The sequence below is a fragment of the Canis lupus genome, chromosome 6 (assembly GCF_003254725.2).
Source record: "Canis lupus dingo isolate Sandy chromosome 6, ASM325472v2, whole genome shotgun sequence".
Classification (NCBI taxonomy): Eukaryota; Metazoa; Chordata; class Mammalia; order Carnivora; family Canidae; genus Canis; species Canis lupus.
The window spans coordinates 16,386,431-16,400,417 of NC_064248.1; the positions used below are offsets into that span (position 1 = coordinate 16,386,431).

The following is a 13,987-nucleotide window of genomic DNA, read 5'->3' on the forward strand; positions in this document are numbered from 1 at the left end:
GGTAACCTTAGCATCCCAGGGATTGACACTGGCCCCTCTGTCCCGCACACTGGGCCATGCTCTCGGGTTTTTCTGAACCAGCCTCTCCCACCCACTTCCTTGACTGTGCATGCATCCTTTGTGGCCTCAAAGGAAGGCTGCCCTTTGGAGGGCAAGGTCTCAGAGCTGGGGTTGGAGCAAAGGTGGTGGTGACTTACTCTGGCCAAGCAATCATCCCTGCAACACCTCTAGCTGGCGTCCCAGGGCCAGTTTCCCCATCTAAAAGTGGAAATATTCCACATAGTGCTGAGCTTGTCAGTGAACTGGCCCTGGGGAGACCCCGCACTCTCTGCAAAGTCCAGGAGGGTCTCTTGGCGGGGGTCCCCTACAGAGAAGCCACCTCCCCTGCAAACAATACAAAGACAACAAGGCAACAAGGACCTCTGTTGGCCTCGGGCTTTTAGAACCAAAATGAGCCAAGATGATCAGTGGTACCCAGGCCACAGGAGAACATTCAAGTGTGACGTCCCCAAGTATGTTCAAGGAAGAGCATTGGTGTGGGGCACCTGGGTGGTGCCGTTGGTGAAGCATCTTATTCAGCTCAGGTCAGGACCTCATGCGTTGTGAGATGGAATTGGGCTCTTTCCCTCTGCTCCTCCTTCAACTCATGCTCTCTAAAATAAATCTTTTTTAAAAATCATGTTTATTTAGGAAAACATAATTCTCGTGACGTCCTTGTTGGAGATACTTTACGCTAAAAATGAAAACCCTGCAAGCGCCGTGTAGGGCCACCCTCGCTTAGAGGCGCTAAACCAGGAAAGACCTTCCGGGCCGCGCACGCGCACAGCGCTCTGCCGCAGAGGCCCGACACCACCGCGCAAACCGCCGGGGGGCTGAAGGGGGGAGGGGCCCGCGCACGCGCAGAGCTGCACAACATGGCGGCTACGAGAGGTCAGGGAAGGGAGAGAGAGGAGAGGTAGGTCCTGCGCGCCCAATCGGAGACACTGGGGGCAGCGGGGCAAGAGGGTCGCTAGGCGAGATGAGGAGGGCCCCTTTGCAGGCGGAAAGCACAGGTGCAGCGTGTGACGCCGAACTGGGCGGGCCAAGAAGGCCTCGACTTGAATCGCCTGGTCCCCGCGGCGGTTTAGCAAAGACTCCAATGTGCCCGAGGAGAAAAGGCGATGAAGACGGCGCAGGCGCATTGTGGCGGCTAGCCTTGCGCAGGCGCGGGCTGAAGGACGGAGGCTGGCCCCCTGCCCCCCAGCGCGTGTCGCCTGTCTTGTCCGCGGAGTCCCGTTCCGCAGGTGTTTACTGGTGCGTCCGGCCGCGGCAGCCCCTGGGCAGGAGCCTGCGTGCACAGCCGGCCCCACTTTTGAGTATCAGGGCCCGCGCAGGCCTGTGACGCCATCGGGAGGCGACAGGGCTGCGCCGCCGGCCTTGTCACCTCGCGAGAAGGTGACTCCCAGCCCCCCGCCCCACCCCGTGAACGTGGCAGCTCTGCTCGCCAGCCGCGGCTTCCTCGTTGCGCGGCTGTCCCGCGGCGGCCGCCTGGAGCCTGTCCCTCCCCGGCTGCCGGCGAACTCTCCCCGGCGCGTGAGCGCCCGCTCAGGGCTCCGAGAGGAGACGGGCGTCCCACTTCCTCTCTGGGGGTGTGGGCGTGGCCCCGGAAGTGCGTCACGTGCGCGTCACGGAATCCAATTGGTTGAGAAAGTCTTCGTGGAAAAGGGGAACACTGCTTTCTGTTATCTCTGATCGCGAGTGTAGAGGAGGGTTTTATTTTTTTAAAGATTTTATTTATTTATTCATGATAGACATAGAGAGAGAGAGGCAGAGACACAGGCAGAGGGAGAAGCAGGCTCCATGCAGGGAGCCCCATGCGGGACTCGATCCTGGGATCACGCCCTAGGCCGAAGGCAGGCGCTAAGCCGCTGAGCCCCCCGGGGATCCCCTAAGGAGGGTTTTAATAGCAATTTCTGCGGCTTTTTGTAATTAGCCATGCATTATTAAGCCACGTGACCCCGGCGAGTCTGCTCCCCCCACACGCCCCCAGCGGAGTCCAGAGTCGGCCTCGCGGTCCTGGTCTGTTCCTGCCCCTGCGGAGGGGTGACTGGGGTGGTCAGGTGGTGGCCCGGTATGTGAAGTAATAAAGTTGTGCTTTTACATTCCCGGGTGACAGAAACAAGTGGTGTGGGAGGCGGCGTCCCCTCCCCCCTCCGTCTCTACCCTATTTCTAGCCCCGGGCATCCCCCGGCTCCCGTAATCCCTTTCCCGGGCTCTGATGTCCTTCCTGTGCTCCCTCCCTCCGCACCTGCCTCAGACAGCCTCTCTGCACCCTCTCCTCGCTCTGGAGAAGGCCTGGATCCCTTTTTCGTGGTCATGCTGTGCTCCGGAACTTGGACTTGGACAACCAGTTAGTGATGCCATTGTGTACTTATTTCACCTTGTATCTCCCTATCTCCTCTTCTTTTTTTAATTTATTGATTTAACTTCACTTAGCCTACATATAGCCCATTAGTTTCAGAAGTACAGTTCAATAATTCATCAGTTTTGTACAACACCCGGTGGTCATCACACTACTGACCTCCTGAATGCCCATCACCCAGTTACCCCCCCCTCCACCCACCCCCCCCCCCAGCGACCCTCAGTTTGTTTCCCAGAGTTAAGGGTCGCTTATGGTTTGTCTCCCACTCTGATTTCTTCCCATTCAGTTTTCCTTTCCTTCCCCTATGGTTCTCTGCCCTGTTTCTTATATTCTTCATATCAGTGAAACTGTATAATAATTGTCTTTCTCTGATTGACTTATTTCACTCAGCATAATACCCTCCAGTTCCAGCCATGTCGATGTAAATGGTAGGTATTCATCCTTTCTGATGGCTGAGTAATATTCTATTGTATATATAGGCCATATCTTTATCTGTTCTTCAGTTGAAGGGCATCTCCGCTCCTTCCACAGTTTGGCTATTGTAGACATCGCTGCTGTGAACCTTGGGTGCAGGTGTCCTGTCGTTTCACTGCATCTGTATCTTTGGGGTAAATACCCAGCCGTGCAATTGCTGGGTCATAGGGTAGCTCTATTTTTAACTTCTTGAGAACCTCCATACTGTTTTCCAGAGTGACTGCAGCAGCCTGTATTCCCACCAACAGTGCAGGAGGGTTCCCCTTTCTCCACATCCTCGCCAACATTTGTTGTTTCGTGAGTTGTTATTTTCAGCCATTCTCACGGGTATAAAGTGGTATCTCATCCTGGTTTTGATTTGTATTTCCCTGATGGCAAGTGCTGTGGAAGCATTTTTTCATGTGCTTGTTGGCATATGTAGGTTGTTTTTTGGAGAAATGTCTGTTCATGTCTTCTGCCCATTTCTTGACTGGATTATTTGTTCTTTGGATCTTGAGTTTGATAAGTTCTTTATAAATCGTGGGTAGTAGCCCTTTATCTGATTTGTCATTTGCAAATATCTTCTCCCATTCTGTAGATTGTTTTTTGGTTTTGTTGACTCTTTCCTTTGCTGTGCAGAAGCTTTTTATCTTGATGAAGACCCGATAGTTCATTTTTGCTTTTGTGTCCCTTGCCTTCAGAGATGTGTCTTGCAAGAAGTTGCTGTAGCTGAGGTTGAAGAGGTTGCTGCCTGTGTGCCTCTAGGATTTTGATGGATTCGTGTCGCACATTTAGGTCTTTCATCCATTTTGAGTTTATCTTTGTGTATGGTGTATTGCCCTATCTCTTCTAAGATATACGGTGGACATTGTGTCTTATTGATACTTCAAGCTTCACTTAATACAGTGCCTGGAGCTAACAGACACAATAAACACTGGTCACTGGTTGCCTGACCAGCTGAATGAATGAATGAATGAATGACCGAATGTACTGTTTTCTGAAGTTTCTATCTTGTCCAGTATACGAAAGAGCAGCAAAGCAGGTAACTACAGAGAATGAAGAGGATGTTGATGTTGTCAAGACAGTGCTCTGAGACTGTAGACACAAGGCAAAGCTGTGACTCAGTTGGTGGTGCTGCCGCAGAAGAGGGGAATTACCTAAGGAAGATGTATTGAGCCAGAAACAGTATTTATGTCTTTTTAAAGATGAGCTCTATTGAGGTATAAGTTACACAAAATAAAACGCAGCCACTTTAGGTGTGCACTCTGATGAACTTGGGCAAATGTGAGCACCCATGTAACCAGATCCCAGTGAAGATCTGGAACATCTCCCTCACCAGAGATGTTGCCCTTTGCTCCTTCCCAACCAACTCCTCATATCCCAGTCCCAGGCACTTCCCATCCTCTTTCTGTCCCTGTGGAGATTTGTCCTTTTGTTCATGCACCTGATGTACAGTGAGCCAATGATTGGAACACCAATTTTGAAGCACAGCAAGCTTTATTATTGGAAGGGCAGCCCAGTGAAGAGGCCAGACATCATTGCCAAAGTTGCCTTGCCTTCTTGAATCTAGGGGCAGTTTATACATGATTGTTTAGGGATATGAGTATGTGAAAGGAAGGTAATGGGCTTCTTGAAACTTGAGGGGTAGTCTTGAAACTACTGAAGGTTCACAGTCTTCTGGACAGTGAGGCACCATCTGGGACCTGGTACATAAGATAGTTTTAAGAAAAATATCACCTGTTTTTCATCAGATTCTTACAATCAGTGTGCAAACAAGGGGTAGGGTGACAAGGGCAAAGTTAGTGATGAGTCATGCACTGGGCTTAAGGAAACACAGGAAAAGAACAGAACATGGTGTTAGATAAATAATACAACTGTATAGTACAGCTTATGTTTTCAGAACAGGTCCCAAAACTAAGTGGAATCATGCAGCGTGCCCTGGTTAGTGGTGTATTCACTCAGCATGTCTTTGCTATTAACGAGTCCTCCTGTATTGCTGAGTGCCATCGGGCAAGTTTTCTAGTCATTCTTCTGCTGATGAGCATGTGGGAGTTTCAGGTTTGGGCTGTTGTGAATGCTTCTGTTCAGGCTTTTGTGTGGACACATGTGTTCTTTTCCCTTGGGTAAATCCTCTGCAGGGGAAGCAGCTGCATGGAAGTCTTTGTGTAGCATCTTAAGCTTCCAACTTGTTTGTCTTATTGATAAATTGGACTTCACTACAATGTAAATGAGGTTCACTATAATAAGATGCTACCAGACACTACACACAGATAGGGGTGTGGAGTGTAAAATGGGACAGCCACTCTGGGGAAAGTTCTGGCAATTTCTTACAGAATTAAGTGCATACCTGCTTTGTGAGCCAGTAATCCTACTCTTAGGTGTTTACCCATGAGAAATGAAAACCCATGTCTGAAAAAGGCTCGTACAAAAATATTTACAACAACTTTGTTCATAATAACCAAACTTGAAAACAGCCCCCGTACCCATGTAGAGAATGGCTAAACTGTGTTCTGTCCACACAATGGGCTGTTATTTGGTGGAAGGAAACGAGCTACTGATGCGCACAATGCAGTCTTAAGGGAGGATGTCCCATGTGATTCCAGTTACATAAGTCTGATCAAAAAACTCTGGTGGGGAAAATTCAGGATGCCAAAAAGGTTGACAATGGGATACTTCAAGTATTTTTCCCAATATTTTTAAAAGGCTTTGGAAATTCTAGCATTTATCCATACATCGTTGGCCACACTTGCTGATGTGTCCACTGTATTTTGATTTTGTTTCAGCTTGTTGGAGTCACCATAATGATCTTGTGCACCAAACGTGTTCAGACTGTGTGTGGGCGGGTTACCCTCGATAATGAAAACTGGGGCGAGTCATATGTTTGGTAGATTCCACATCTTAAAATGTGTGTGGGGTTCATGGGTGAGAGATGATGAAGGGGGGTGGTCATGTGGAGGAGATGTGACAGTGATGGGGATTTGCTTACACTGGGAGTGGTGCCTGGGGCTGGGGAGACCATAAGGGCCACCTGTAGCTCATACAGACCCTTCATGCAGTTGGAAGAAGCCCTCCCCTGCGGAGATGGCTAGACGATACCTGTGCACTCCAGACAGGTGTGCCCCAGGGTAAGACAGGCTTGGTCCTCACCCTCTTGCAGTTTGTATTTAGGGGCGGGAGCAGACCAAACAATGGGTAAACAAAGGTTGGGAATGGTTTCAGTTAGCTCAGGGAGAGACCTGAGGAGGGGACCTGGTGACATAATGGCTGGTGTGGCATGATGTTGTGAATGTGGAGCTTAAAAGGCACAAACCAATTTTGTGTAGTGGACAGTTGTTAATGTCTTCATTTTTTTCCCATTTTGGTTTTAGTTCATCCTGAGTCTCTTGCTTTTCTGTGGTTGTTTGACAGGATCATTTTGAACTCTGTCAGCGTGGCCAATGTCTAGTCCCACTCAAGTCATGCTTGTTTGGGGGGAGGGGGTAGGAGCAGAAGAGTCTGCTCTTCTGCTGCAGACTGAGGTGCTGGACCCCCTTTGACTCAGTTACAGCCTGTGTTCTTTTTTGTTTGTTTGTTTAAGATTTTATGTATTTATTTGAGAGAGAACACAAGTTGGGGGGGGGGGCAGAGGGAGAAGCAGACTCCCCACAGAGCAGGGAGCCCAACTTGGGCTGAATCCCAGGATCCTGAGATCGTGACCTGAGGTAAAGGCAGACACTTAACCAACTGGCTACCCAGGTGCCCCACAACCCTGCATTCTTGATGAAAGGGAATACCAGCTTCTGCCCTCATTGCCCTGGACCTGCAGGCTGGCTCAGGCAGTAGATACCAGTGGACTGCAGCATCTCAGGCAGCCCTAGGTCCCTCCATAAGCTTAGGAAATTTTGTTTTTGAGACTGAGGGTGGGGGATGGCAAGGCAGAGGGAGGGGGAGAGGGGGAGTCCTAAGCGGGCTCCATGCCTGGCACGGAGCCCAAAGCAGGGCTCAGTCTCACAACTCTGAGATCAGGACCTGAACTGAAATCAAGAGCTGAACGCTTAACCAACTGAGCCACCCAGGTGCCCCAGGAAAAAGGTTTCTAATCAGAGCTCACCACAAAGCAACGGAAATGGGATGTAGTAAGGATACTTTGACTTTAAAGTACATGGAGACATGCCCTTGTGTGCACTTGGGATGTTTTAGAAAGAAATCAGGTGATCTCTTGTAGCCTAGATCGGGGCATCTCAGTGAGGAATCATCACAGGACCTTTTGACACCCAGGGTTGTGTAAATTATATGTCAAACTGCATGTTGGTTCATGACACACTCTGGGGTAGACGGCAGATCCCCTCTCCCTGCTCTTCCCCTGCCGTGTTGTTTGAGGATTTCTCTTGCAGAGGCTGGGGACCCTGCAGCGTCTGGGAAAAGAAACTGGACCATGAACAGGATGTAGGCCACTGGAATGCTAGCAGCCTGTGGTCGTGCCCGGTATGGATGCACAGGACTGCCCTCAGTGGCATGAGGCCACCAAACTGAAAATGAATTTCTGCAATTTCTTTCAGGCTACAAGGCCTCCCACTGTGTGAGGATTCAGAAACCATGCATGGGTGTGGCCATCTGGCCTTCTCAGGGGTGGTGATGGCTGAGAGGGTCCACAGAGGCACAGGTGCACAGACGTCCCCAGTCCTTGCCGCCCACATTCCTGCACACGCTGTGCTCACATTGCATGCCCTTGGCTTTCCTTCCACACCCTGAGGATCAATCCAAGTTCTTTAAAATTTTTTTTTATTTATTTATGATAGTCACAGAGAGAGAGAGAGAGAGAGGCAGAGACACAGGCAGAGGGAGAAGCAGACTCCATGCACCGGGAGCCCGATGTGGGATTCGATCCTGGGTCTCCAGGATCGTGCTCTGGGCCAAAGGCAGGCGCCAAACCGCTGCGCCACCCAGGGATCCCCTCAACCCAAGTTCTTATCCCATGTCTAGACTCGGGAATGCTAAGACAGAACCACAGCCCTGTACACGTTCCTCCTCCCTCTGGAGGAGCCAACTTCTTTGGTACCCAGCGCTGCCCACAGCAGTTAGGCCTGTCTGGACATGGCCAGAGTCAGACCACAAGCCCCTGCACCTCAGCCACGCAGACTCACAGAGCATGTGCATATTCTAAGTCTTCATTCCAAATCGGAAGATTATCTTTAATATGAAGTGATCACCAGTAATTTGAAAACTAGACAGAGGCCCCTCTGAAAAGGCTGTAATTCTGGCGATGCCAACACTGAGAAGGGGCCTGGTCAGACGGAGTAGCTGCCGTCCTTCCGCGTCCACTGTGTGTGACCTCCTCTCTTGGAAGCAGTGTGTTCCTGCAGAAGCTGTGTTGGGAGTCAGGGCGGCCCCTGCTGTGGGGTGTCTGCAGACAAGAGGCCCCAGCTGCACAGTGCAAGGAGAACCCCAAGGAAGGGAGGGAGTTACCCCAAGAAGAGATGCCTCTCATAGCTGCTCTCTCTTGGGATGGTCCTTGGGCATGGGGTCCCTGTGTGGCAGTATGTGGGGACTTGTGCTGAATCACCTCCATAAGGTATTAGCTTGAGAAAAGGCTCGGAAGGGCATCTGGGTGCCTGTGTTTCATCCCCACCCCACCCTCACAAGTGGCAGGAACTTGCTGATGCCCTCTGACGTGAATCTCCAAAGGGGGTCCCTCTTGTGGCACCATTGATTGGGCCTGTCTCCAGACATCTCTCCACACTGACCTCCTTGATCTCCCTGGTCCCTGACCCTGGGATCCTAGAAGTGCACGGATTACCACAGTGTGAGCCCAGCCCAGAGTAGCTGCAGAGGGATGGGACTGCGGGCCTCAGCCCAGCCTGGCATCAGCAGGTGGCCAAGAGCAGGCACTGCTATGCTGGGTCTATGCGAAGTCTGTGGGTGGGGAGGGGTCTACACCAGCACAGGTGACCCCTACCCCACAGGGCATGGGCCTGCACCCAGCACCTTTCTCCCATCAATCAGGGAAGCATCTTTTCACTGCATTCCTTCTAGGCCACATCCTGGGTCCTGGGGTAAGGCCAGAGTCAGCCCCGCAGGCAAGGCTGGGCTGTTTCCCCTGGGCAGCCTACTTGAGGGGTCATCTTGCCTCAACTCCTGAAAAGAGTGAGCCTGTCCCATCAGACCTCACAGAACTTCCAGTAGTATCTAAACTCCAGAGTGGGCAGAGTCTCAGTGGCTAGAAGCCCCCTTTCTGGGAGATGGAGGATGGTAAGTGATCCTTTGGGAGAGCATTGCCTTCAGCTGCCCAGAGCACCAGCCTGGACTCCATCCTCTGCTCCCTGTAAGTGTGGAGCTCCCTGTTAGTCTGGGCCACTGAAGGCCCAAATGCAGTGCAGTGTCCCTGCCAGAGATGTGCCAGGGTCTCAGACCCAGGACGACCACCTCAGCCTCCAGAGTTGCAACCATCTGTCCCATCACCCTGTGTATCACACTTGGGCTTTTGGACAAGGCACTGACTGTCTCAAGTGCACAAGACTCCCCCCCAGAAGTCAACACCACGCACGTGAACTTGAAAGCATACCAGGGAACCCCAGTGAAAGCAAAGCAGTGTCTCTGGCCAAGTTAAGCCTGCCCTAGGTCCTTCCCTTCAGTCTTCAATAAGAGAAAGCTGTAATCATTGTCAAGCCTGGTATTGGGTATGTGCAGCCCCCCAGGGGCCTGGGGCCTTATTTCTGAGGGAAAGATGAGAAGGGAAGTCTGAGGCAGATGCAGAGGGGAAGAAGGGGATCTCATGGCACACATTTGCTTCTGTGGTATCTCTGCAGACCGGCTGCAGTTAGAGGCCACATGTCTGATTGGAGCAGGTACAAGGGTGAAAATGTCTCTGCAGATAAGCAGTGTTTAATAGCATTTTCACATTTGTATTCATAACATCACCACTGCTGACAGTGGCAACTCCCTGCCCAGCAAGGAGGCCCATGTCCTGGCCCTGGGTGTGCTGCTAGAGAGCTTGGGCCAGGCAGGCTCCCCTCCTGGGCACTGATCACCATTGTGAAAGGAGGGTGACGGTAGGTTTCTTCCCTCTGCATCCTCTGCCATGTTAGAATTCTAAAAGATGGGACGTTTTCTATATTTTAGGCAGCTCTCCAGGACACATATATGCCTCAACTTCAGATTTCTAATTGGAAAAGTTCTTATTCTAAGGTGGATAGTCTTTTCCTTTCATGGAGGATCCTGCCCCCACCCCCGTTGGTGATGAAAATGATTACATTTTACTTTATTTAGCATGCATTTATTTCTGGGGCACCTGGGTAGCCCCAGACACTGGCTCAGTGTCCAACTCTTGGTTTCGGCACAGGTCATGATCTCAGGGTCATGGGGTTGGGCCCCACATTGGGCTCCGTGCTCAGAGGGAGTCTGCTTGAGATTCTCTCTCCCTCTCCCTCTGCCCCTCCCCCTGCTCTTGCATGCTGTCTCTCTCTGTCTCTAAAATAAGTAAATAAATTTTTGAAATACATTTTTCCTTTATTGTGAAAGTAACAGAAGAAACACTTTTCTGAAGCCAGCATGATCTGTCAGTTAATCATAAAAACTGGTAAAAGCAGGTAATAAGAAAATAAGGAAGCAAACATACCTTACATATATTTTTAACTTAAAATTTGTGGCCGTGCATTAATTTTTAACAATAAGTTTAATGTAATATTTTTCATACAGTGAAACCTTCAGGTTCTAATACCATCTGTTGATAAGTTTTGACAAATGTAGAACGTCCCGTTAGCGTGCATAACAGTTTCATTGATCCAGAAAGTCTTCTTGTACCTCACTGTACCCTGCCCAGAGGCCACCACACTGCTGGCTGCCATCCCCAGGTGGCCACTTCTAGCTCCAGTCACCACTCTGGATGTTTCAATATGGAGCCAAAGGCTCCCAAGTGAACACCGTCTAAGGATTGGATTTTTATTTAGTCTTCATTTTTAGTATAAACCACATCCTTAATTTGTTTTCCTAAGATGTGCAGTTACAATATTTTTCTGATGTGAACAGAGAAATCGAGTGTTTGCAAAGCAATCTAAGACCAGAATGCTTCCAAATATCCAAGAATTATTTTCTATTTAAGAGTTATTTTGCCTGTACCTAATTCAAAAAATCAATTTTTAAGGCAAGTTCAGTTTGCCTTTATCTTGATTTTCCAAATCACTTTATCTTGGTCTTCATAGAAACAGCTTTCTTTTCATTTTGCACTGACAGGTGATTGGTTTACATAATCTCAAGCTATGCAATAGGGAGAATGTCAGTAAGCAGCACACATAGGTTTAGGTGCAAACTAAAGTTTCCAGCTGCACTTATGGTAGAAAGTGGTCTACTGCATTTTGCTGAGTGATAAAGCAGAAGTGGGACTTATAGACGTCCCTGTACTGTATCCCAGGGGTGTCTATTTTCAGGATGTTTCCGGATGGTTCTTCAGCCTCACAAACATTGTCGTGTATGTGGAGTTAACATTATTTCAGGGTTGGAGGGAGCAGTGCATGTGCACACCTGCACGTGAAGATTCCCTAGGAGGCCACTCAGAGCTCACGGAGAACTGATACACTCATGGCTGTGGTTTAGTACAGCAAAGAGGTACAGGTTAAAATAACCCATGGAGAAGGCACCCAGGGAAGAATCCAGACTCCAAGCTCCAAGCTCCCAGCCCTCTGCAGACGGCACTCCTTTCTGGCAGCCACATGTCCTCACCGGAGCTCAGCTGCCAGTCTTTCCTGGGGCTCTGTCACCTGCTGCTCCTGTACCTGATGTTTCTACAGCCCCTCTGGAAGGTGCACTGATGCTGAGTGACTCAAACCCCCCCCCCAAGTCACAGACTTTCTCATGGGGCTCAGGCATCCAGCGTTTAGCCATCCCCCCTCGGAAGCTGAGGGCAAGGCCAAGCCTCTCTCTGGGCAAGGTTAAGTTGTTTACCACACAGTCCTATACAATGCTTTCTCCCCCCCTTGGAAATGGAATCACATTCTATACTTTGTTTTGCAACCTACTTTTTCTTTGTTCTAACTGGATCCCTTTCCTTGGTCCATAGGACATTTCTTGGCATCATCTTTTTATGGACTCATGGTATGACAGCTTTGTTCACTTAGATGGTCTCAAGTTTTCCATCACCATTCTCTACCTTCTCTGATCACCCCACAGGCAACTTTTTTTTTTTCCCCCCACAGGCAACTTTTTGGGAAGAGAATTCATTTACTGGCAAGTGAATGTGGGTGGGTGTCTCCTGTCTTGGGTTTCAGAAGCAGACTCTGATAGTTTGGAAGTGATGGCATGCCAGGGGGAAGCAGATGGGGTGGGGGGAGAGACTCTGGAGACTACAGGTCACAGCTCACAGGTGTCTCTGTCTAGAGGCAAAGGCTTTGGATTCAAACCCTTCCTGTCAATGACCAGTTAAGTGTTGTAATCCCCAGACAATTCCATCCCTCCAGGAGCTCAAGGGAAGGGGGTTCTTGTGGCCAGAGGGCAGCCCTCTGTGAAATACTCAGAGACTGGATGTTGAGAGCAAAAGACCTGGAGCTTAGGTGCATAGAAATAGTAGATGGACAGTAGGAAATGGAGGTAGAACAAGGACAACATCTACTGCAACCAGATCTAAAGAGAACATGGCATTCAGAGGGCCACAAGTGTTTGTCTCTTGGAGTAAGCGCAGGCCCTTAGTGGAGTCCCCTGACCTCAAGTCCTAGTGGGGTGAGCACCTAGACCAGAAGCAGAAGCTCAGCAACCATCCACTATCACCTCTACTGCCCCTGAGCCATGTTTGCTTTGGAGTTGGCTTCCAGCATCCTGGACAGGGATGGTGGGGGAGTGTCTTCTCTCCTTTAGATGCCACACAAGCTCAGACTTTGCCCAGATACTGTTAATAGACAAGTAGAACATGATGACAAAGATGAAATGACTGCTGCCTGCAGGAATGCCCCCTCCATCAGCACCACCCAGTGCATACTCTCCGCCCTCCCCATCCACCCCCCCATCTTCCCTACCTGCCCCATTCACCCCATTCTCTCCATCCATACCATGTACCACACCTGCTCCATCTGCCGAGTTTGGCATAAGGTTATTTGAGTAAAAAACAACAGGTTCAGGGAGAGCATCCTTATCTCTCCCTTTCTTCCTGAGAACAAGAGACAGACCCCATGACAGGTACCATTCTTGCCCCAGGAGGAAGGAAATGGCCTTGCTGAGGGGATGGGAGTCCAGGCCAAGAGAGTTCTGAGACCTTTTTAAAATAACTCCCTCTCTAGGTATTTCAGATACTTTCCCACAGTTTCCCCTCTTTGTTCACACTAGCATGGAATATTTCAGTTTCGCCATTTTTCTGGGTCTTCATTTTCCTTACGAGGGCTCCCATGTTATAGAAAACTTACGTTAAATAAACTTGTGTCCTTTTCTCTTGCTAATTCTCAGGCCTTGCCAGAGACCCCAAGAGGGTTGAAATACGGTTCCTCCCTATACCAGACTGGATTCCACCAGAGCATGTCCTGGCTGTCTTGCTACCTTCCCGCTGCATCTTCAGCCCCAAACAGCATTATTCTTGCCCCAGCCCCTGCCCTGGGGAGCCTGCAAGTCTTCCCTTCTGCTGTTGCTTATTTGTGTCCTTCAGGCCACAGGTCAGGGTCTCAAAATAACCCATGTTCAGATGTCCCTGAACGTGGCCTTCTACTTCAGAACCGGACCCCATGGGGAAAACATGAAGGGTTCGTATATCTAGCCTCCCAGTTATAAGAGCAGAGCAATGGTGTGGTGGGACCATAGATTCAATATTACATAAAACATTTAGGACCTTTACTGAGTAAAGAGCTTTGAGAGAAAACTCTGGTGGACAATGACATAGAGACTTGGATGGTGCCTCACACATGAGAGATGGTTTCCCTGCACAAGCCATTGAATAAATGCAAATTGAAACAAGATTCCTTTTCTCCTATCAGAGGGCTAGAGATGAAAACATCATAATATCCCTTGTTGACAGGGAGGGATGCAAATGGGCGTCCTATCTGCACCAAAGACCTCAAAATGAGATGGCCCTCATCTGCGTGGTTCTGGGACCCCTTGTCATGTAGAGAAACATCAACCCTCATCCAAAAATAAGAGAAAAGCATCTGTAGTCCTTGTTATGGCCTTTCAAGAAAATACCAA

General features: G+C 49.7%; 1 long non-coding RNA gene across 2 annotated transcripts; it reads left to right on the forward strand.

The window, feature by feature from the left end:
- The first annotated feature begins 848 nt into the window (after positions 1-848).
- Positions 849-13,759, forward strand: LOC125755259 (uncharacterized). Of its 2 annotated transcripts, XR_007411202.1 has the most exons (4): positions 849-955; positions 2,297-2,389; positions 2,792-2,829; positions 13,259-13,759. It is a non-coding gene; the product is annotated as an uncharacterized LOC125755259 (long non-coding RNA). The 2 variants fall into 2 exon arrangements; XR_007411201.1 differs by lacking the exons at positions 2,297-2,389; positions 2,792-2,829.
- The last annotated feature ends 228 nt before the right edge of the window (positions 13,760-13,987 follow it).